This window comes from Protopterus annectens, chromosome 2.part1 (genome assembly GCF_019279795.1).
Source record: "Protopterus annectens isolate FY-2018-M chromosome 2.part1, PAN1.0, whole genome shotgun sequence".
NCBI lineage: Eukaryota > Metazoa > Chordata > Ceratodontiformes > Protopteridae > Protopterus > Protopterus annectens.
Genome location: NC_056729.1, coordinates 1,315,211,141 through 1,315,235,432, shown reverse-complemented (window position 1 = coordinate 1,315,235,432; position 24,292 = coordinate 1,315,211,141).

Sequence of the window (24,292 nt, the reverse complement as noted above, 5' to 3'; positions counted from 1 at the left end):
CTCAACTAACAAACTCTAAATTTCGTAAAGACATAGTTCAGAATAACACTTCAAAACAGATATTTATATGCAACGTGTATGCAAGTCTCTTATTCAAATTCTCGCTAATATAAGAAGCTATATATATATTCATACATTTATATCTGCACTGATATATAAGAACTCTGCATTATTATAATTATACAATCCCTCATTTATACATATAAAATTATAAAAACACACTCCCAAGTACAGCATATATCACTCTGAACTCTAGAAAGCAGTCCAAAGTGCAATTCATGACATATATATGTATGCTGCTTACATATGGATCTACTACTACTATTCGATTGCTTACATCTATAAAAAATGGGTCTACATTAGAATACCGAGCGTTCAGAATTTTGAGGGTTCTAATATCGAACCCTATGAATCGAAAATTTAAAACATCGAACATACAGAACAGAGAATTTTTTCCTAGGGAAAAAATATGCTGTTCCAAAACACATACACACAACACAAGCACACCAAACAAACAGCAATCCGCACACATACACCTAAACTCTTACACCTAACCCTACACTAAACTATACATACACCACTAACTATCCACTTACCTTAACCCAAACCCTAACCCTAAGATCCGTCACTATTGCACAGTCACCTCATCCACGGCCTAACCCTAACTCACCTACCCCACCCTAACCCTCATGTCCACACAATCGCACACTTGCCTGACCTGCGCCCTAACCCTAACTCACCTAACCCACCCTAACCCTCATGTCCACACAATCGCACACTTACCTGACCTCAACCCATAACTTTCCACCACAGCGCTGAAAATACCGAAGCAACAGAAATGGACAACAAAATTATTTTCCTAAGAAAAAAATTGGTTTTCTGTTTCTTCGATATTTTCAGCATTCATTGAAAAAGGGTTGATATTAGAACACTCTGAACATTCGGTGTTCTAATATAGACCCATAAAAAAAAAAAAAAAATATATATATATATATATATATATATATATATATATATATATATATATATAGATATAGATATATATATATATATATATATATATATATAAATTAAAAAAATTGTTACTAACATATAAAACTCTTACATTATTATAAGATCTCTCATATGCATTTGTACGAATATAGGGAACAAATAAACACATACTCCCTAGTGCTGTATGCTCTATTCAATTAACTAACTCTAAATAAAAACAACTCAACAGTATTCAAGGCATATACTTATGTACAGTATGCATAAAAATCTATTATTCAGTCTCTGACTGCTTCAAGATTTGCTAATACTAACATGTAAATCCTCATGCATTGTAATATATTTTATAATGTACATCGATTTTCACATGTATTTATTTTATTTATTTATTTTATTTTACATTTGTTTATCAGGATAGTCCGACTGGATATATTTGCAGAAAGGTAAATACACAAACCACATATAAAAATGTATGAAGTAGATTGATGGACTGATGCTATGAGCAACAGCATGTGAATTTGATTTACTAAATGTGAGTGAATTTTATATTTAAACATAGATACGTTTTATTTGTGTTATTAAGGTCTGAGAAAGCCACCAGGAAGGTGATGAAAGTGCTTACCTACTTTGTATACAATAAATTACATGTGTTTCGAGCCGTAAGTCCTGTGACCGTTTTATTTCTTTATCTTGTGTAGACAGTCCATACAGTTGCATATCTGTCCTCTCTCCCTAAACATCTCTGCAAGTTTTTTTTTTTGCAGCAGGCAATGGTAAAAGACATATTTACTGGATGTTCACTGATTCCCATAGTGGGAGCTACACTTTGCTGTTTGATAGGGATTACAACAATGGCAACTAGGACGTATGGCATGTTACTGACAACGTCTTATATTGTATTTGTTTTGATAGCATTTAGATGGAACAAATTGAAATGAGAGTCAGTTATCTCGTTCCTCATTTAATCTTGTTTGTCTCATTGTCACAGAATGCTATAGTTTTTTTTACACCTAGCACATACAGAGCCCTTTCTTGTGTCTTTGAACACACTTAACAATTGATATGTCACTAGAAAGATGAATATATCCTGTCATGGAAAGGGTGGTTTGTCACCTGACATAAAGACAAGAAAAAATCTACAGAGTCCCTCAAAGTTTCAGTAAGCCAAGTGTCACACACACAGCCCCAAAAAAAATAAACATTGCAAAAAACTTTCCACCAGGTGCTCTCAGTGGAATAACTATACAAAAATATTCTCCAGATTTGAATCAATATGAACCTAATATGTATTCCCCTGCGCAGACTGTCACTTACATTGTTTACATACAAAGCTTGCATTGTGTAACTACCTAAAGCATATAACAGGAACCTGGACAACTGGATGGGAAACAGAACATATACCCCTGGAACCCACCTGTGTCCCTGTGAACAGGAGAAACAGGTGCTGACTTTGAGGGAACATGGGTCAAATTCTTAGCTGGGCTTATAAGGGCCTCCGGGCCACTAGCCTAGTATCATACCATGAACCTATGAACCTAAATATGACTTAAACACAGAGTTTTGGGTCAGTTTCTCTTCACAGCTCCATTTTTTTATATAATTTATAATTTGCAATTGTGTTGCTCTTGGAAATGAATGCATATATTGGTAATACAAATGAGTTAGATAGATTTGTTAATAGTTTGAACTGTTTCTTGCTTCTGATTTAGACAGACAATAAAACTTGAAATTTCTAGTGTGCACAGACCTGAAAAAGACCCTAAATCAATTTTACTTAAAATATTTGGGTAAATTAATATGGTAAAAATGTAATTGTATTTTATTGTATTATCATGATTCTTGTTTTTAAAATAAGGATTCAATAAATAAATAGTGGGACAGAGATTTTTAGGAATGTTGAATAGCATGGTGTTTTTGATTAACTTAGATCGTTTTTATTACTTGATTTTATCAGAAGGATGGGGAGTTGTTTCTTATCGCAGCTGGACTGATATGTATTTACAGTACAATTGTAACTTTTACCACTCCCTCTTAAACTGCTATTTAAGCAAGTGTTCTTAAATGTATTAGCCATTAAGTCACATGGATCACTCTTCTGCGCTTACTAATAAAGAAACTGCAAATTCAGCATATCCTGGATTGGATTTTTTACTTGATTTTTGTACTTGACTTACTAAGTATAAGAGATTTATTTGAGCAGACAGCTTCATTTTTATTTTTTAAGATTAAGTTTAATAATAGTTAATACCACTATTAGGTTCGTATTGTTTCAAATGTAGGGAGGAATTTTTTTGTATAGTTAATCCACTGAGTACAGCTGGTGGAAGGATTTTTGCAGTGTTTGGCTAGCTGACATAAAGGATGCAAAGTAAGTGCTCCCGGTCACAGGTTCAGGTGCAGTTATGATACTACATTATAAAACTTAAGGATTTTAATTTGACTGGCTCTCACTTATTTATAGTACTTGTTGCCCCATCTAAACATGGCACATAGCATCTACTTGCATCACAGATATAATGATGTACAATAGTTATACATAGGCTCAAGGTTTATACAAAGTGTTTGTATCAGGAGTACAGCACATAAGTTATAAGCTATTAACTACTGACAGGAGTAGATATGCAGAACAGGCATAAAGGATGAGACTTATCCTGTTGTACCTTGGATGAACAGCCCATGACTTACATCTATTACCTCAGCTTGACCGAACTGACAATGGTTTCTCTGTTAAAGCAGAAACATACTTCATGCCATGTAAACTGAATTTAAATCGGACAAAGCTATTTTAAGGGCAACATTGATTCTATTTGTTTTTCAATAAACACATTTTGATTTCTAAGGGAGTTATAAGTGCTTGATTACACTGACGTCTCAACTGAGCTTGTCGATGATGCGTGGTTCTTTTTCCTGATTTTCCTGGATTTTCTTCATATTGACAACTGCTGCAGTAGTCTTAGCTCTATGGGTTATATAAAATAAGTAATGGCAGGCCCGATGCGAACACAACCAAAACTTTAATGAATAAGTGCTTTTGTTCTATTTACTAGTAAAACTTCTTCAGATAAAGCTAAGCATTTGAAAGTCTGTTCAGATAGTATTAAAATCATGATACAAGGATCAGGTGATAAAAAAAATTATATGATAAAAAATATTTGCTATGTGAATCCCAGCACAGTTCCATCCCTAAAAAATACATCCTACTTTAAGAATATGTTATAATTGATGTACTTAAAACCACACAATACAAAATGTGCACACAATTACCCCACTGTATCAGCAAGTATTATACTGTCACCTATTCTGAGTTTTAATTTTAACAGAGGAGCAATAGAAGTTTGTTTGATCAGTCCCAGCCAATTATGTGCATTACAATGAATCTGCCAATATATTTCTCTTATTTCGAATTATATTCGCCAAGGACTTCCTCTAGGATCTGATCTAAGCTGTTCAATCACTGTAAATTTAAATACATGATTCAGATATTCCCTTATATGTTTAAATAGGGTATTGGTACATCTACCCTTCCTTATGTCATATAAATGTTTATAAATGCATTCGCTGAGTCTTCATGCCATCTTTCCTAAATAAAAACATTCACAAACTTGACACAAAGCGGCATAAATCACCCCCATACTTTCACAATCAAACATGTCTGTTATTATTGAAATATGTATCCTTTATATTAAAGGAAACCACCTCAAGAATGTGTTTACAATAATTACACCTGCCACATTTTCTCAATCCAGGATTTCTAGCTGTATTTTTCTTTTAAACTCAAAGATGTTTCTCAATGAAGGTCCTTTTCTATAAACAATTATTTGTTGTGTACTTATCTTGTCCCTAATATTTCTATCTTCAAGTAAGATTTCCCAATTCTTAGTAAGGACTGATCTTATAAGTCTCCTTTCTAAATTAAAAGTGGTGATAAAGGACTTTCTATATTCATTCTCTTTATCTAACAGAGGAACCGAGTGCTGTGCCTCCACGACCTTATGTTCACCTGCCACATTCTTAAGTAAAGGTATAGCCTGTCCTATACTCCATTTATATTTTACCACATCTACAAGATACCCCCTGTTAAGGAGCATATCTTTTAGTATACAAGATTCATCCTCAAATTCGTCTTCCAGTGTTATCATCTTGCAACCCTTATAAGTTGACCCTTAATAACTGATTTTTTTTCTGTGCAAATGGATGTGAGCTAGAACAATGTAGAAGGATATTATAATGCATTGGATTTTTAAAAATACAAGAAGTATATACCCAATTAACTGAATTCTTGTGTTTCTAATACATCTAAATAAGACAAACTGTTGTCATTACTCTCGCACGTAAAAGAAAAGAAGTTTGTAGTTCAACTGATATAGTCAGTATATTCAGGTAATCCCTCCTTTGTTAGTCTCCATGCTATAAAGATATCATCCAAATAATCCAAACACAAACAAAAGGCATTTTTATATATAGACTCATAAATAAACTGGTGTTCCTGTTCCAACATAACTATATTAGCAAACAAGGAAGCACAAAGGGAACCAATAGGCACCCCTTTCTTCTGAACATGGAGATTCTTTTAAAAAAATGAAATTATTTTTCAACATAATTTCCATCATGTACTCATATAAGTTAATCTCTAGTTGTACACAAAAAGCAAAAGAAAACTGCTGAACACCACTGCAGATAAGGAACAGGGCAGACTCTAAAGGTAAAGTGAATGCCACGAATCTCAAGTGCAAAACGAAAATTAGAGTTTATTGAACAGACAATTGAAAGCCAGTAAGCGTTTTCATCCCATACACAGAAATTCATCAGACAATCCATATGAATAAAGAAAGAAACCATTTTTAAACCCTGTCATACACACTGTCATCATTTCTAACCACACCCCCTTAAAGACATAAGTAAATAAAAATAGATATGGTAAAATATAATTAATAAATGTGTGCACAACATTAATATAAAATTCTAAAACATTTATATATATATATATAAAATAAATAAATAGTATCGTCTTAAAGCTCTCAATTTTAAGAGGGAACTAATAGAATGATTCTCATTTAAACCTGGCCAGTTGCTAGAGTCTAATAGCAGCTGCCAGTATAGTTCCCTTCTTTCAAGTAAAGTAGACCAGGCACCACCCCTAATATCTGTAATAATGTTATCTATGATAAAGAAACAAAAAGAATGTTCATTATTCTCAGAAATGTGTTTACATAGTGCGTTGGTGTCCTTTCGGGTGTTTATTTCATATAAGTGCTCGTAGACACGATTTTTAAGCCTCCTATCTGTTTTACCAATGTAGAAACAACTACACTGGTTACAGAGGGCACAATATATAACCCTTTCAGTGTTACAGTTGTATTTACACCTGATGTAAATGTTAATATTATTGACATTAAATACTTCTTCTCTAACATATTTACAATACTGGCACATACCACATTTCTTCATCTGTCCATTCAGATTAATGTTATTGCATCGGAGTTTTTTCTCAAAAGAACTCTTCAAGTTCTTACCCTTTCTAAAAATTATAATTGGCCTCTCATCAATGTGTGGTGTAATATTTCAGTCTTGGGTCAAAATAGACCAATTCTTACCCAAAATACTCCTTATATCAACACTATCCATTGTAAATGTGGTAATAAATGAGGTGTTGTATTCCTTATTCTCACACTCGATGTTAGAGGAAATTTCATTAATGACATTCACCTCCCCTATTACTAATTAAAAAAAAAGGGGTATGTAAAATGTCCTTTCTCTTTTATTAACTACTTCTAATAAAACTTCATTCACAAGTTTCATGGGGTAGCCTCTCTTCAAAAACTTACCCTTTAAGGTGTCACATTCATTAAAAAATTCCTCAGAGCCTGATACCATACTGGTAGCATGAACAAATTGCCTTTTAACTATTGCTCTTTTCTGTTTTTGTGGATGAGTACTAGTGTAATGTAATAATGAATTTGAATATGTCTCCTTTCTGTATATTCTTGATGTAAATTTCTTTTTCTGATAATCCTTAGTTAACATAATGTCTAAAAATGCTATTTCATGTAAATCAAATTGATGTGTAAACTTCAAAAACTGAGTGGTAGAATCAAGGTATGCTATAAACTCATTGATTAAAGCATAGGAGCCATCCCACAGAATAAATGTCATCCAAAAATCGCGTGTAGTATCTGATGTAACTAAAGAATTTGGAGGGAAATAAACATTTCTTTATCCATTGCAATACTGCTATGTTTGCATAAACGCCCCCACATGCTGACCCCATAGCTACCCCTTCTTGTTGTAAGAAAATCTCATTATTAAATAAAATGAAATTATTCTTCAAAATAATGGCCATAAGTTGTGTATACATTATTACATAAAAATGTTCAACTTTTTTCTCATATAAATATTCATTAAAACACTCTAAGCCTTCTTTATGAGGGATAACTGAATATAAATTGTTTATATCTATAGTTAGCATATAGGAATCTTTAAATAAAATTCCATTAATATCCCTCAGGAAGCCCCATGAGTTCTTACAGACATGTGCTTCCTTATATACAAAATGATTTAACTTAAAATCTAAATACTTGGCCAGAGGTTGTGTAATTGAACCTTTGGAATCCACTATGGGGCACATGGGGGGCTGTAATAAATCTTTATGTAACTTAGGGAGACCGAACATAACTGATACTCTTGGATGCATTACAGTTAAGTAATTCAGGACATCTATGCTTATAAAACAATCAATAAATAAATCCTGTAATTCATTTCTAATCTTTGCATATACTCCATTCAGTTCACCAAGGTAAGAGTTTACATAAGCCTTCCCATTAAGTATGAACAACATTTTTTTGTTGTAGTCATCCAAATTCAATACAACAATCCCCCCCCCCTTTATCAGGCTTCATGATTCTAATTTTGTCCAAGAGGCCATTAATTTCTTTAATAATGGCACCTTCCTTGATATCACAAACGTTCACCTCACAGTAACTAAGAAATAGATTCCGGATATCTAATTCACATATTTTTTCAAATAATGCTACCATTGGATGCAAAGGGGGGAGTCTTAACTATATGGGTTATATAAACAAGTAATGCAAGCCCAATGCGAACACAACCAAAACTTTAATGAATAAGTGCTTTTATTCTATTTACTAGTAAAACTTCTTCAGATAAAGCTAAGCATTTGAAAGTCTGTTTAAATAGTATTAAAATCATGTGACAAGGATCAGGTGATTAAAAAAAATCATATGATAAAAAACATTTGCTATGTGAATCCCAACACATTTCCATCCCTAAAAAAACACACCATACTTTAAGAATATGTTATAATTGATGTACTTAAAACCACACAATACAAAATGTGCACCTAAAATTTCCCCCACTGCATCAGCAAGTATTATACTGTCACCTATTCTGAGCTTTTAATTTTAACAGAGGAGCAATAGAAGCTTGTTTGATCAGTTCCAGCCAATTATGTGCATTGCAATAAATCTGCCAATATATTTATCTTATTTCCAATAATATTCACCAAGGACTTCCTCTAGGATCTGATCTAAGCTGTTCAATCACTGTAAATTTAAATACATGATTCAGATATTCCCTTATATGTTTAAATAGGGTATTGGTACATCTACCCTTCCTTATGTCATATAAATGTTTATAAATGCATTTGCAGAGTCTTCGTGCCATCTTCCCTTAAAAAAACATTCACAAACTTGACACAAAGCAGCATAAATCACCCCCATACTTTCACAATCAAACATGTCTATTATATTGAAATATTTATCCCTTATATTAAAGGAAACCACCTCAAGAATGTGTTTACAACATTTACACCTGCCACATTTTCTCATACCAGGATTTCTAGCTGTATTTTTCTTTTAAACTCAAAGATGTTTCTCAGGGAAGGTCCTTTTCTATAAACAATTATTTGTTGTGTACTTATCTTGTCCCTAATATTTCTATCTTCAAGTAAGATTTCTCAGTTCTTAGTAAGGACTGATCTTATAAGTCTCCTTTCTAAATTAAAAGTGGTGATAAAGGACTTTCCATATTCATTCTCTTTATCTAACAGAGGAACCGAGTGCTGTTCCTCCACGACCTTATGTTCACCTGCCACATTCTTAAGTAAAGGTATAGCGTGTCCTATACTCCATTTATATTTTACCACATCTACAAGATACCCCCTGTTAAGGAGCATATCTTTTAGTATACAAGATTCATCCTCAAATTCGTCTTCCAGTGTTATCATCTTGCAACCCTTATACGTTGACCCTTAATAACTGATTTTTTTCTGTGCAAATGGATGTGAACTAGAAAAATGTAGAAGGATATTATAATGCATCGGATTCTTAAAAATACAACAAGTATATACCCAATTAACTGAATTCTTGTGTTTATAATACATCTAAATAAGACAAACTGTTGTCATTACTCTCGTATGTAAAAGAAAAGAAGTTTGTAGTTCCATTGATATATTCAATATATTCAGGTAATCCCTCCTTTGTTAGTCTTCATGCTATAACGATATCATCCAAATAATGCAAACATAAACCAAAGGCATTTTTGTAACTAGACTCATAAATAAACTGGTGTTCCTGTTCCAACATAACTATATTAGCAAACAGGGAAGCACAAAGGGAACCAATAGTCACCCCTTTCTTCTGAACATAGAGATTCTTTTAAAAAAATGAAATTATTTTTCAACATAATTTCCATCATTTACTCATATTAGTTAATCTCTAGTTGGGCCACCCCATTCCTATTAAGGTAATCCATAAACCAAGTCAAGCCTACATCATGGGGAATAATGGTATATAAATCTCTCACACTGAGTGTAATAAAAGTATCATACATGTTAAATGCAAGTTCATTAACTTTTTGTAAAAAGTGCCAAGAATTCCCCTAAAAGATGCTTTAGTTTATGGACAAATACTGTGCACAGGCACTCATAATAGAGTTTCTACCATCAAGAATAGGGCACATGGGAGTGTTATTAATGCTTTCATGTAATTTTTATATTCTAAAAATCTGAAGAATCCTAGGAGAACGTATATGCAGAAAGTTATACACCTCGATGTCAACCCCCCTTCAATAAAAATATCTTTGATTTGATTATTAATTTTATGACAGGCAATATTGAATGAATTCCTACTTATTGGTTGATATGATTGACTCAGTAAGATATTCAACATGTTTTCATTATAATCATAAATGTCCATTAGAACCAGTCCCCTCCCTTGTATGTGGTCATAATTCTAACATGCTGGTTATTAAAAAAGGCAATTAAATCCAATTCCTCTTAAGTAAATTTAATTCACCTGAATAATTTTTCCTGCCTAGTAGTTTCCTTAAATCAATTTCACACAACTTCCCAAACAAAGATTAAATGTACAAGATAATTTAAAAGGACAACTGATGGTAGATCATTTAATAACTAAGATAAATTGATTTTCCTTAAAAACAATGTCAACTCCATTAATACCCTAGTTAAGTCTGGTCTTCTGTCCAGAACAAATCAAACTCCTGTAGAAAAAAGGTCTACACACAAATACCCAAATCAATAGTTGAAAAATTATAACTCTTAAAATCCTTCTGTTCATTCGTGATTATGCGAACTTCATGATCCGTTTTTAAATAATTACTTTCATTAGTTGGAAAAAAAACATTCCCCATCACTATTTCTTCCATCCCCATTGGAATTGCCATACTTGGTTTATTTGTGATGGGTTTGCCTTGATCAATTGATTGCATTGGTTGTTCTGAGGGGTTGTGGGTCCGTTCACTAACCCCCATTGGCTGGTATTGCTCCTATATTTCACCCTCTCCAATCTCCATAGATTGAAGAGGAAATGCTCAAGGGTTGGATACATTTAACCCATTACTATGGGTTCCCCTTGTGGGTCCATCTTTGCAAATATCATAGGATCTTAGGAAGCTTGGCTGTTGGCCCTGAGGCCGTTACAAGCCTAGCCAAGAATTTAACCCATGTTCCAACAAGTCATCCCCCAATGCCACTGTCAAGCAGGGACACAGGCAGAATACCAGAGGTTTATTTTCTGTTCCCCATCCAGTTATCCAGGTTGCTCTTAAAAAGGTTTAATGAGGTACTCTGTTTTACATGAATAGGGAATCTATTCCACAAAAGAGGGAGTTTCTGGGACACAAATCTGTCCCGCCAACAAGTCCTATTGATGTCACAATCCAGGTTGAGGTCACGCATGCAGGTTACTCAAGTGGAGCTTAACTTGCAGATATGCAACAGTCCCATCAGGACGGGGTCTCAGATTGCTTTGTATGCCAGACAGAGGTCACCTCTGTGGAGTCTGTAAGAGACTGAGTAGAGTGACAGGGGTTTTAGCCTATCTGTGTAGGGTAGATGTTTGAGGCCCTGGATTCTCCGGGTGAGGAACCTCTGTGATCTCTCCAGCTGCTGCATGTGCTTTGTGAGGTACATGCCGACAGGGGCATTGTACTCAATAATGTGTCTTTTAAGGGAAGAATACAAAAATGTCATGACCACCTTGTCCCAAGGCAAGACACCTTTACTAATGAGGTGGGCCATGTAGAAAGCTTTCCGTACAACAGAGGTAATATGGTGGTCAAAAGTCAGTTTGCTATCAACCACTTGATCACCAGTTCTAAGGAGATCTGGGTGTTTCCCTTGAGATTGTGGACATATGTGAAAAAAGCCTTATGACTGTCTTTAGTAGATGTGGCCAGTTTGGACTTGAAGTTTGCTTTGGAGAATTTCACTAGTGCTGTTATTTGCTTGTTCAGGCTAAGGAGAGATTGCTTCCAATTAGACACCTGCTCTTTCTTGATCCTGGACAGCAATTTGTTCCTTTTATTATAGAGTTTATTTATTGTAGATGTCCACCAGACAGATTCTCTCTTCCTTGAGAAGGAGGATTTCATCCTGTCTGGTATTCCTGATTCCATGCAGTTATATAAATGCTCATATATTGCTTTTGTGTAGGTTTGGACATATGTTCCAGTTCCTGTGGAGGCAGAGGGGGCTGTGAAGCTGTTTATACCTTCCCTCAGGAGGTTGTAATCGGCTTTAGAGAAGTTTTTTTGCTTGACCCTAGCAGATGCTACACTGTCTCAGGATGCCCATGTCAACCAGACTGGCAGAAGAAAATGTAGGAAATTGTCCCTCCATATTTGTCAGAAACTGAAAGAGCTCAGAGGGTAAATGGAGGAAGGCCTAAGGAGGAAGGTCTAAGAGTAGTACTACTAGATAATAACACAAGTGCTACTAAGGGAACACTTGTAGCTGGAATACCTCAGAAAGGATTAATCACTTAGAGTCAAAAGAACAGAACTCACAGTATGAAAAATACAGTTAAACAGCAACGAAATGCAGTGAAATGCAGTTAAATTGTAATCAATTGTAATAGATAGCAATGAAACAGTAGCTCACAATCACAACAGTAATAGCACAAATAAAGCAATGATTCAGTAGAATACTGTCATCAATTTAGTGTGCCTACCAAGAAGCAGTAATAAATACGGCAAACATAAATGAAGTAGAAAGAGGTACTTATTTTTTTTTTTTATAGTCATGTTGGAACAGGAGCACCTGTTTATTTATAAGTGTAGATATAATACTGACTTTGGTTTATATTTGCATTATTTGGATGATATCTTTATAGTATGGAGAGGAACAAATGAGGGAATACCTGAATTTATCGAACATAGCAATGGGACTACAGACTTCCTTTCTTTTATGTACGGGAGTAATGACACCAATTTGTCTTATTTACATGTATTATTACACAAGAATTCAGTTAATGGGGTATATACCTTTCATATTTTTAGGAAGCCAATGTACTTTAATACCTTTCAACATTTTTTTAGCTCACATCCATTTGCACAGAAAAAATAGTTATAAGGGTCAACTTATAAGGGTTGCAAGATGATAACACTGGAAGACGAATTTGAGAGTGAATGCTGTATACTAAAAGATTATGTTCCTTAACAGGGGCTATCCTGAAGTACTAATAGATGAGAAGGTAGATGAGGTAAAATATAAATGGAGTATAGGACACGCTATACCTTTACTTAAGAATGTGGCAGGTGAACATAAGGTCGTGGAGGAACAGCACTCGGTTCCTCTGTTAGATAAAGAGAAAGAATATAGAAAGTCCTTCATCACCACTTTTAATTTAGAAAGGAGACTTATAAGATCAGTCCTTACTAAGAATTGGGAAATCTTACTTGAAGATAGAAATATTAGGGACAAGATAAGTACACAACAAATAATTGTTTATAGAAAAGGACCTTCCCTTAGAAACATCTTTGAGTTTAAAAGAAAAATACAGCTAGAAATCCTGGTATGAGAAAATGTGGCAGTGTAATTATTGTAAACACATTCTTGAGGGTCTTTCCTTTAATGTAAGGGATAAATATTTCAATATAACAGGTTTGATTGTGAATGTATGGGGCTGATTTATGCTGCTTTGTGTCAAGTTTGTGAATGTTTTTATTTAGGGAGGATGGCATGAAGACTTTGTGAAAGCATTTACGAACATTTATATGACACAAGGAAGGGTAGAAGTACCAATGCTCTATTTAAACATATACAGGAATATCAGAATCATGTCTTTAAATTTATAGTGATTAAACAACTTGCGTCAGATCCTAGAGGAGTTCCTTGGCCAATATTATTGGAAATAAGAGAAATATATTGGCAGATTTATTGTAATGCATATAATTGGCTGGGACTGAATGAGCAAGCTTTGATTGCTGCTCTGTTAAAATTGAAAGCTCAGAATATGTGCCAGTATAATACTTGCTAATACAGTGGGGTAAATTTTGAGCTCACATTTTGTATTGTGTGGTTTTATGTACGTCAGTTATAACATATTCTTAAAGTAAGATGTGACTTTTTTAGGGGTGGAACTGTATTGGGATTCACATAGCAAATGTTTTTTTATCACATGTTTTTATCACATGATCCTTGTCACATGATTTTAATACTATTTAAACAGACTTTTAAATGTTTTGCTTTATCTGAAGATGTTTTACTAATAAATAAAACGGAAGTGCTTAGTCATTAAAGTTTTGTTGTGTTCGCATTGGAGCTGGCATTGCTTGTTTTATTTTTCAGTCTGTGGATTTTATGTCTTTTACCTATATGGGTTATATACTGCCCAGGATTTAACAGCCAGCTTCCAAACTGTCAAAGAAGTCAAGCAAAGTTAACTAAAATACAAGTTTGGGCACAAAGCCCTTCAGAGCTTCACAGCTGCCGAAGATGCATTCCCTTGAGGTTTCTGAGGATCGATGGTCAGCTTCTGCTTTCCTTAAATGGGCATATAAGTTCCCTTTTGCGAAAAGCCTTCAATTTTCTTTTTTTGTTTTTTTTTTACTGATGTTGTATTACTTTCCACTTCAGGAAAGTTACTTTAAAGCTAAGAGTGTTATGTTTTATCAAACTGTCATGAGACTGTAATGTACTTTTAATTTGATTAGTCATTTCTGTCAATTTAAAAGTAATGCTAACTAACTGATACAACTATTTTCTATGTATAAACGGTGTTAAGGTTCTGGGGCTGCCATAGTGTTTAAAAGTACTTTTGGCTGTGTTTTTTCTGTAAAAAAAATAATTTTGTGGACGGGTAGTTCTACTGGCATTGTTGCTTGTTTTTCCCATGATAGAGGTGCCATTCTCGGATTGACCATGGAACAGATTGTCACTTCCATAGTTGGTCCTTCTTCCAGCCACTAAATAAAAAAATCAAGCAAACAGCTTTTGCCACTACAGCAGGCTAGTAATTTGCCTCAGCAGAAGATGGGTGACTCTGCTGTCACCATTTGTTGTACCTCAGACCACACATCGTTCACTCCAGATCCCTCTAATGTAGCAATTACAGCTACTATGGACCAGGGGTTAATCATTTCCTCTGTGGCTTTTGGGGTCCCCTCGGTGGGCAAGGGAGAACCACTCAGGTTCCCTGTTGTGTCAGAATGCTGTGCCTATCCCTGCGGAAGCAGCGGCTGCCATTAGTAACACAATTGGCTCCATTTTTCCTGTCAAAAAGAAACAGAATACCAAGCACGAGTCTTCTCCTTCTAAAATGTCTTTGGATATGAATAATTAACTAGGAGTGGCTCAGGGTTTGTTTCAGGCTATTGATCCTTCTTGTAGAGTAGTTTCCAGGAAAATAAAGATGGATGTTTCCTTTCCTGAAGAGATTCAAGATTCTGAATCTGAACAGAAAGATGCAGTGACAGATTGAGGGTTTTGTCCTCAAATTTCTAATTCAGACTCAGCTTTCTTTCTCATTCACCCTGTGGGTTTCTCTTTCTCTGAGATTATCTTTCTCATTCTCCCTGTGGGGTTTCTCTTTCTATGAGATTATTGCTAGAATTTACCATTGTTTTCAGTGAGAGAACAATGAAGTTTCTCAATCCCTCAGAAATACACTGAGCTGTTACAGAAAGATTTTCTAGAACCTACACCCATTCTTCCTGTATTGTCTGCTTTAGAGGATCAGTGCCTTACTGCCTGAAAATTTCCTGATAATCAGACAGCTGTCCCTAAGAGGGCAGATCTTTTACATTGTTATACATTATTTCCAAACCTGACCTAGTAGCTATAGCCTTAGTTGACTTCTCTGTTGCTAAGAAATTGGTTTATTCTAATCATACGCTTATTGATAGGTATGGGGAAAAAGTGTGTACTGCAAGTTTTAATTTCAGAATTTTAAATTGTCAGGCTCATATGTTAAAAGTTTTTCTGACATATTGTTAAAATATGAGTAATGTTTTATCTACAGTTTCTTCTTGTGAATAAAAGTCTGCTTTAAATAACTTAGTTTCTTCTTTTGCACAGGACACTATTTAATGTTTGCAGCATATATATATGACTGTTGACACTTATTCCAAGGCTGTGGCCACTACTACGATTTTAAGGAGGTTTGCTTGGCTGCATTCTCAGAACCTTCCAGATAATGTTAAAAATGAGATTTTAAATTCTCCCTTAGATAGAGCTTTAGTGTTTGGTACCTCTGCTACAGAGGTGATAAAAAAAGTGTGATGAAAGGGTAAGCTGATCCAGGGAAACTCTAAGAGTTTCAGACCTCCTTTTCCAAATTGCCCAAGGGATTCTCTTTCTCCTCATCCAATTTTGTCAAAAAAACATTCTCAACAGAAATCAGATAAATAGAGATTTAAGAATAAGTGGTAAGAAGGTTTCAAAAGGAAATCTCAAACCTCAAAAAACCAAGGACACTCCAACAAGTCTGAATGATTATTCAAGAGACCTTGTGACCCCCTCCCACCCCAGCCCACTTTCTTGTCCAGAAAGACTGCTTCTTCCTTTTTCTGTTTAACAACAGATTTATTTCAGGCAAATAAGTTCTGAAAATCATTCATCAGGTTTACACGTGGCAGTGGGAGGAAATTCCTCCTTTCCAGAGTGTCATTTCTCATCCCGCAAATCAGACTGTTTTGTTTCCACCTGTTCTTCATCACATGCTGTCACAAAGAGTGATAGAACAAGTTCCTCCTTCCAAGATGGGGAAGGGGTTTTATTAAAGGATGCTCCTAGTCTCAAAGAAAGAGAATGCTTGGAGTCCAGTTTTTTCTTTCCTAAAGCTGTTTGTGACAGTGCTCAAATTCAAAATTATGTCACTTCACAACTTGTTGCCTCTTCTTCATCTTTTAAGTTTCCTGGTAAAACTAGACTTAAAGGATGCTTATCATCACATTCGTATTCATCCAAATTTCAGATATTTTGTGTCTGGATCACATTATCAGTTCTGTCTCTTACACTTTGGACTATCCAGTGGGATATATCAAAACAGTTCACAAAGTGTCTAGCTCTAGTTATAACTTATTGCAGGCCACAGGGTATCCATATTTTTCCTTATTTAGATGACTTGCTTATCTTTCCAAAGTCTTTTTCAAAATGTCAGGAATCACTACCTCTTGGGTGAGAGATCTTTTGCATAAGCTGGAATTTCAAAAGAACATTCAAAACTCTTTCTTGACTCCAGCACTCAAGATTGTGTTCCTCGGATGTCAACTAGACACTCAATTCAAAGAGCTTTCCTTCCACCGGAAAAAATACATCTTTATTTAGATCTAGGTTTAATTTTTTTTCCAACATAGAGTTCAGTCACTGCATCTACGATTCTTATGATACCCCTGGAAAATCTCCACATAAGAAAGATACAGTGGTATCTGAAATCTCTTTGGTCTCAACATCAATACCCTTTATCATTTCAGATCATAACACTGGAGTTTGTCAGAAGATAAATCACTTGATGGAGACAACAGATATCCCTAAATCAAGGTCTCCCCTTCTCCCTCCCTGCTCCAAAGCAGTCAGCCAACACAGATGCTTCAGATTTTACTTGGGAAACATTTTTAGGAGAGATGAAAGTGCAGGAATGTGGGACACCAAGGACAGAAGCAAGCATATAAATATCAAGGAAATGTTTGCCTTGAAAAAAGGTGTTCAATTTTCTGAGCCATCTCTGATCCTCTGGACCTCTTCAAGTGGTTACAGACAATAACAAAGTGATGCGGTACATCAACAAGCAAGGGGGCAGCAAGCAACAAACCAGAACATCCCCCTTTTGCAGACTAGCAATCTCAATTTTCTGTCAGAGAAATTAAAACTTGCTCCATTTGAACAAGCTAATCTGGATGACTTGAGGTTCTTAAAGTGAAAAACAATTTTATTTATTGCTCAGATCTCTGAAAGAAGGGTATCTGAGTTGCAAGGTCTTAGGCTTAGTCAACCCTGCCTCATTTTACTTAATGGCAGGGTTATTTGAGAATGAATTCTTATTTTATGCAGAAAGTAGTATCCAAGTTTACTTTCAGTCAAATTATCCATCTCCCCATTTTCATTCCTGAACTTAAAAATGGGAAAGAAAGGTTACTCCATACGATGGATGTCCACAGACAACTCAGGTACTATCTTGACAGAACTAAATCTTTTAGATCATCAGATCAATTGTCCATTTCTTGTGAAGGTAAGAAGAAGGGACAACCAGTGTCAAAACAGACTATTTGTCCTGGTCCCCTTCAATAAACACATCATACCAAATGACATTTGATGACCTTTATTAAATTTCCATAAATATGATTGTTAACCAATAGTTATTAATTTCAATCAAAACATGACACAGGTGAAAATAACATCCATGTAGCATTAACATAGGACAGCATGACCCTGCTCTTCCTGATCAGTAAGCAGCGTCCATACCGCCACTTGCTTCTTTATGAAGCAGCGTTCCACTCATTCACTTCAGTTACCATTTATTGAATTACACCTCCAACCAAATAAGCACCCCTGCTTGCTTATTTACTTATCAAGCAGTGCAACCACTCACTTTCCTTCCCAACTTATTGAATTGAACATCCAACACCAGAGGGGGAACAGAAGAGGGCAAGCCTGCCCCTCTTCTCTGCCCACCAGCCTAACCAGGCTGTTCCCCCTCTCACCGAGGAAACCCATAACCTAAACACAATTAAAGGCATAAAGACAGACATCATTTGGTGTACCCAATCTTGCCTAACCAAAATGTGTACAAGTTGACAGCTGTCAAATCCCCATCACATAATTAACAAAATTATTCAGTTACCTAAACAGCTAAAACCAAATTACTGATCCATCTCCAATGCTAAAGTAACAACCATAAACTCATGACCTAGCATGCCCATACTTAGTTACCCCACTACCATACCATAAAAAAATTTATAATGACTCTCGAGTCTTTACCTGCCAACTAGAGAACCAAACACTTAGCCCACTGCCACTTGAAAGCATGCTGATGCCATTGCATAACCTCACATCAAATTGCTGCCCCATTTTACTGTCCAATGAATATAATAACCACATGAAACCTCTTTTCAAATTTCATTTAATAGCAATCTTGCCATCACGCCAGCAACCCATTATAAACAATAAGACACTTAAATCCCCATCACAGCTCTTAGCAGTACAAACCCAAATGCACCACAAACAGTAAACCTAGCCAGGCAAAATTAACCAACCACAATGTACCCCCAAAACTTGAAAATGCCCCATGCCACCAAGTCAGACAATGTCAGTGATATGTTAACACAATCCAGAATGTATTAAATTAACCTGACCCTGTCTCCCCTAAAACTGCAATAAATTTAAGGTACATCTTCCAACTCCAAACACCCCTCAGCTCACAAGCCCAAACCAAATTACTCAATGCAAACTGTTAATCCCCAACCCCTGCTGGCTGCAACACTATCCAACCCATTCCAAGGAAGACCCCAGCTGCCAACAGCACAGTGAGAAATTCAATCATTGTGCTCCCCGCACAAGATCAAGCAAAACAATATATTACCTTGTGACTGCAGGTAAGGAAAACACAACAAGCAAACAAACAACTCCATATTCAGCTGCATTGCTGGAAAATTGTGACCTCCTTTTATATCCCTCCATCAGCCGACACATTCCTCAGCCTTCACTCTTGCCTGTCAAGTCACATTCCTTTAGCCCATCAAGTAATGCCACTCTGCATGTCCTCATCTGCAACCTCAGTGTGATCTGTAAAAAAAAGACTGCAAATACTCCACACACTCATAATCCAACTCGTTACTGACATCATGCACTACCAAGGGCATATCTCTTTCATCAACTGCATAAAATGCACACACTACTGAATGCAAAACACCGATGAAACTTATGATGTCTTAACAAATTCCCCATCAGATTTCTTCCCACCTCACATATTAATGCTACAATGGATACCCATGCAAAATAAAACAAATCATTACATTAAAAGGCCTATTCTATGAATACAATTATCCCTCTGTAACCAACCTATGAGTTCTCAACAAAATTGTTAACAATAATTTAGGCAAAGAACATTAAAACTGTCTCTAGCCGAGCTAATACAACCAGTTACAAAAACCAGAGGTGCAAATTCCCCACCATGGTTCCACCTATGTCCATTTTGGACAAGGGCCCTATGATTGCTGAGTGTTCACCCCACCTGTGGGAACCCCAGAGCCCCCAAACGAATTCCCCAACCCTGCTTTACTCAGCTTCCACATAATCCCTCTTCACTTGCCAACACACTATTCAAACCACACCAAATCCTAAATACCTTAATGAGCAGCAAATAAAATAAAATTACCTGTGACTGCATTGTGTACAACTACAGCAACCGAAATACACAGTGCATCAGAATCAATTACCTTTAACAACTTCCTACAGGCCAGCGACTGTTGCTTACTTTGCACTTCCCCACTTGGGCACCTTTGTGCACCATTCTATCAATGGAAATAGCCACTGATACCTTCACCTTCAAACCCACTTCCTTCCGATCACCAACTGATGTCCACTCTGCTGTTCCCCACTTGCAAAAGAAAAGCAAATTATAAATTCTCACCACACACCTACCCAAAAGTTCCCAAAGCCAGCATTAAGTGCCACTGGGAAACCCTGTTCATCAACTGCACAGCCACTATAGTGGCCCGCAACTCCCTATCCCCAAAAGACTGCCATCTTAGCAGCTTCACCCCAAAGCTGCTTGTACTGCAATCATCTGTAATGCAACACTGTTATATTAAACCTACATCCCTAGCATCCGGCAATGACCTGGTCAGACCTACAAAAGATCTTATAGCATTCACCTTCCTGGTCAAGAATAACCAAACATACCATCAGAATTCAATGGACTAAAATTAGCCAAGACAGCTGGCTGGCAGTAAATAAGGAACTTGGTAGTAGCAAATGGGGCAAATTTAAAATATTGCTCTTGCAAACTTAGAAAGTTGATAGAGCATGTTTTCCATTAACATGAATTTCCTGAAGGGTATAAAGTCTAAAACTCAAATATCTGTCATTCTCTAACATCCTTCTTAATGATTTGCCAATAATTTACCAAAATACAGTTGAGAAGTATGATTGTCCTCCCTGGCTTGTCACTTTGGTGAGATATACAAGTGGCCCTGAATGCGGTTACATGCAGAAAACTTTGCCTGGCAGCGTAATCACAATGAGATGACTGGACAACACAATCCTTCCCCTCATTTTAACTTAAGGCATTGCAGACTGTCCAACCTCCTTATATTACATAGGTACATATAGCAAAATATAAAAGTGTGTAGCCTACTTATTTTCACTAACTAAATGCAGTAATTCTAATCCACCATCTGCCATCAAACCCACCAGTGCCAGCAGGGATTACGAGCAACAAGGAAACTGAATCAAAACCTCGACTCCCTTAAATTCAATCAGGACCCGTTAATAAAAACATGAACCCGACTTAAGCACTGAGTAATAGCATCATGCAACGCTCTTGTAGAGAACAACAAATGGCATGCGGGATCCAAAGACTGTACCCTAGAAAATTCCATACATCAAAGCATTTAAGAACAAGTCATCTATATAAATCAGTGAACCACAATTCGACACCCCAGACACTAGTGTTTACTACCAGTGTCATGAAGACATACATCTAACCAGCATGAACAACTGGCCCATGCTTCTCAGCCATACCCCCTCCCCTGTAACGGGCAGCAGCACAATGAGCGTGCTCCATCTTAAAGCCCATGAAACACTAATCCCAGCAGCTGGAGGGGGTCTTGTCCTTTCACTCCTCCACCACCACAATGGGATTCTTCTTGACTCCGACCAGGCAGAGGCAGCACAACTGAAGCACCCACAGGTAGCAACGCCCCCTCAGACCTAACATGGTTCAAACCCTTCACCTTGGCCACTTGTAATCAGCTCTCTGCCATATTGAACAACCATGATCCTCCCTCCCCCCTTGACTGTCAACCACTTCAATATATTTATTATATTTATCCGTTTTTCTTTTCTTTTAATTTCCCAAGGAGTAGCATCACCAAGCCATTCGCCTGACCCCTTTAGAAACAGCATATGCCAGCTTCTGACCAAATAAGCCTACCTCTGAACCTTTTAGCATGAATACCTGAACAAAGCACGATATAAAGAGGAGTGGCCAAAAGCACAGAACCATACCTCTCAACCTCTTAGAGCAAGAAATCTGAACAGAGCTCCCTCCCCCAAAGGCCCAAAATAGGGACAATTTTTAAATACCGCTCTTAAAAAGTTAGAAAGTTGATAGAATAACAAGCCTTGCATTAGCATGCATTTTCTGATGAGTATGAAGTTTGAAACTCAAATGTCTGTCATTAATTTTTAACTTCATCTTTAATGATTTGCCACTAATTTGCCAGAAAACCATAATTTTATTAAAAACGGACCAAAATATGAGGCAAAAATCTGGACATTATGTGAAAATCTGTACAGCTGAGAGGTATGCAGAACTTATTGACACATTTCAATATTGCTTTTTTGAATTTGGAAATTAGCTAGAATAATAGGCTTTGTGTTAGAATGCATTTTCTGCAGGATATAACATCACAGTGAAATGCAGGTGTAGCACATTTTTTTTTTTGATTTCTCCAACACCCTGACAGGAATGGACCCTAGGTACCATGTCGAAGCATGATCAAAGTTCATGAATTAGTAGTGTTTAATCTTTGATGGTAGCCAGAAGAGTGCACTCGTCACATGCCCTGTGCTGACATGACTGGACTTACTCACACCCATGCACACCTCTCAACCTCTGAGATCAAGAATCTGGGAGCTATAAATAATAGAGGAAAATGTAACAGAACAGAGCCAACGCAAAGATGAACGTGCACCAAACCCCCTCCCTCTGTGATCATTAGTGCCACTGATGCAACAAACAGTTGTAATATCAAGTCCATACACTGTTTCTGAAGGCAAACATCCGACCACCACTCAGATCCACATCCTGAACCAAAAACACTTTAAAGTGTGATGATTCACTGTACAGCACCTGTCTCTTGGCTTTCCCAATAGCGATACAGCAGATTAAGACAATATATATATATATATATATATATATATATATATATATATATATATATATATACATATATATATCTATCTATCTATATATGTGTATATGGCAAAATCCACACTGTCACAAATATTACCCCTACCATAAATGTTGCCAAACAGCTATGTATGAACTGTGTACATCACCAGAACATGTATCTCACATACATCTGGTGTAACAACTTGATGGGGGTTTCACACCATCAGACAGTAATATTTATGCCACAAAAATAATACCTAGATATGGCCAATAAGATGTGTGACAGCTCACTGTTGTAAAGGTGGTACACATCATTTACACATCACTGGAAGATGTGTAGTGAGATACATGAAGGGTACATTTTGTTCAGTTATTGATGTGATGAAGCCTGTGAACTGTGGATATATTATGGTCTGTGATGTGGATGTCCTTCACATACTCGGTAGTTGTGTTACATACAAGGGAGTAGTCAGCACTGTGGCCACATGCTGCTGGATGCTCCACATACCATCAACCGCAGGACACAGGTCACATACCTATTGGTCTGATCATAGGGTGTGATGTTTATATTATACTTGGATTGTTTGTATTCATGATGTAACAAATTCTCCCATATTTTTATGTCATTGCAGGAGTTTTCATGGCTGTAGCAGTAATATTTGGTGTGTGTTGATACTGTCTGTGTTACACTAATATCACAGCTGGAGACAATGATTGCCCACAATCTATAGTCCTTCAGAGTACTGTTTGGACATAGGACGTATATGTCATTCGTGATGCCTGTGACTTAAATAATAGACAGCAAAAGGCCTAGATGACAGCCCTGATGTATGGACCTGATCACTGGAGGACCTGAGATTTAGTTCACTTCGCACATTTCAGTATATTTAGATGTTATGTATTTGATACAGTGGTCTTCCCACTTGGTGATATAGGTGCTTATGGCCACATCTGACATTGTTGACTGAAAACCCCAGCATGGATTTGTGTAAAAAGCCTTGGGATTGTCAAGTTCAAAAGGATGATAGTGTTGTCATAATGCATGCCCTCAATGCCCTCTTTGAGAAAATCTAACAGATGTAAGAGTCATGATGTAGCATTAACAACTCACACATCTCTGTTGCACACAGCCAAGTTATTACTAGTGTCCATTTATAAAAGCAATGCAAACCACGATGTAAGCCCAGGCGAGTGAAGTTCCAGTCACCAGTTCAAAAATAACAGTCCAAACAATCATGTAAGGTAACTGAAACAAGCAGGCTCCTCACAGATCCATACGCTAGAAATAGCGAAATCCAGTGTAGAAAAAAGCACATAAAGCAAGTAAACTAAAAACGAACGTTCCTTTAATGAATACAGTTAGCGCTTTCACCTCATCGGCTTCATCAGACTGTGTTTAACCCATCTAAAACAGTCATATATATACCACA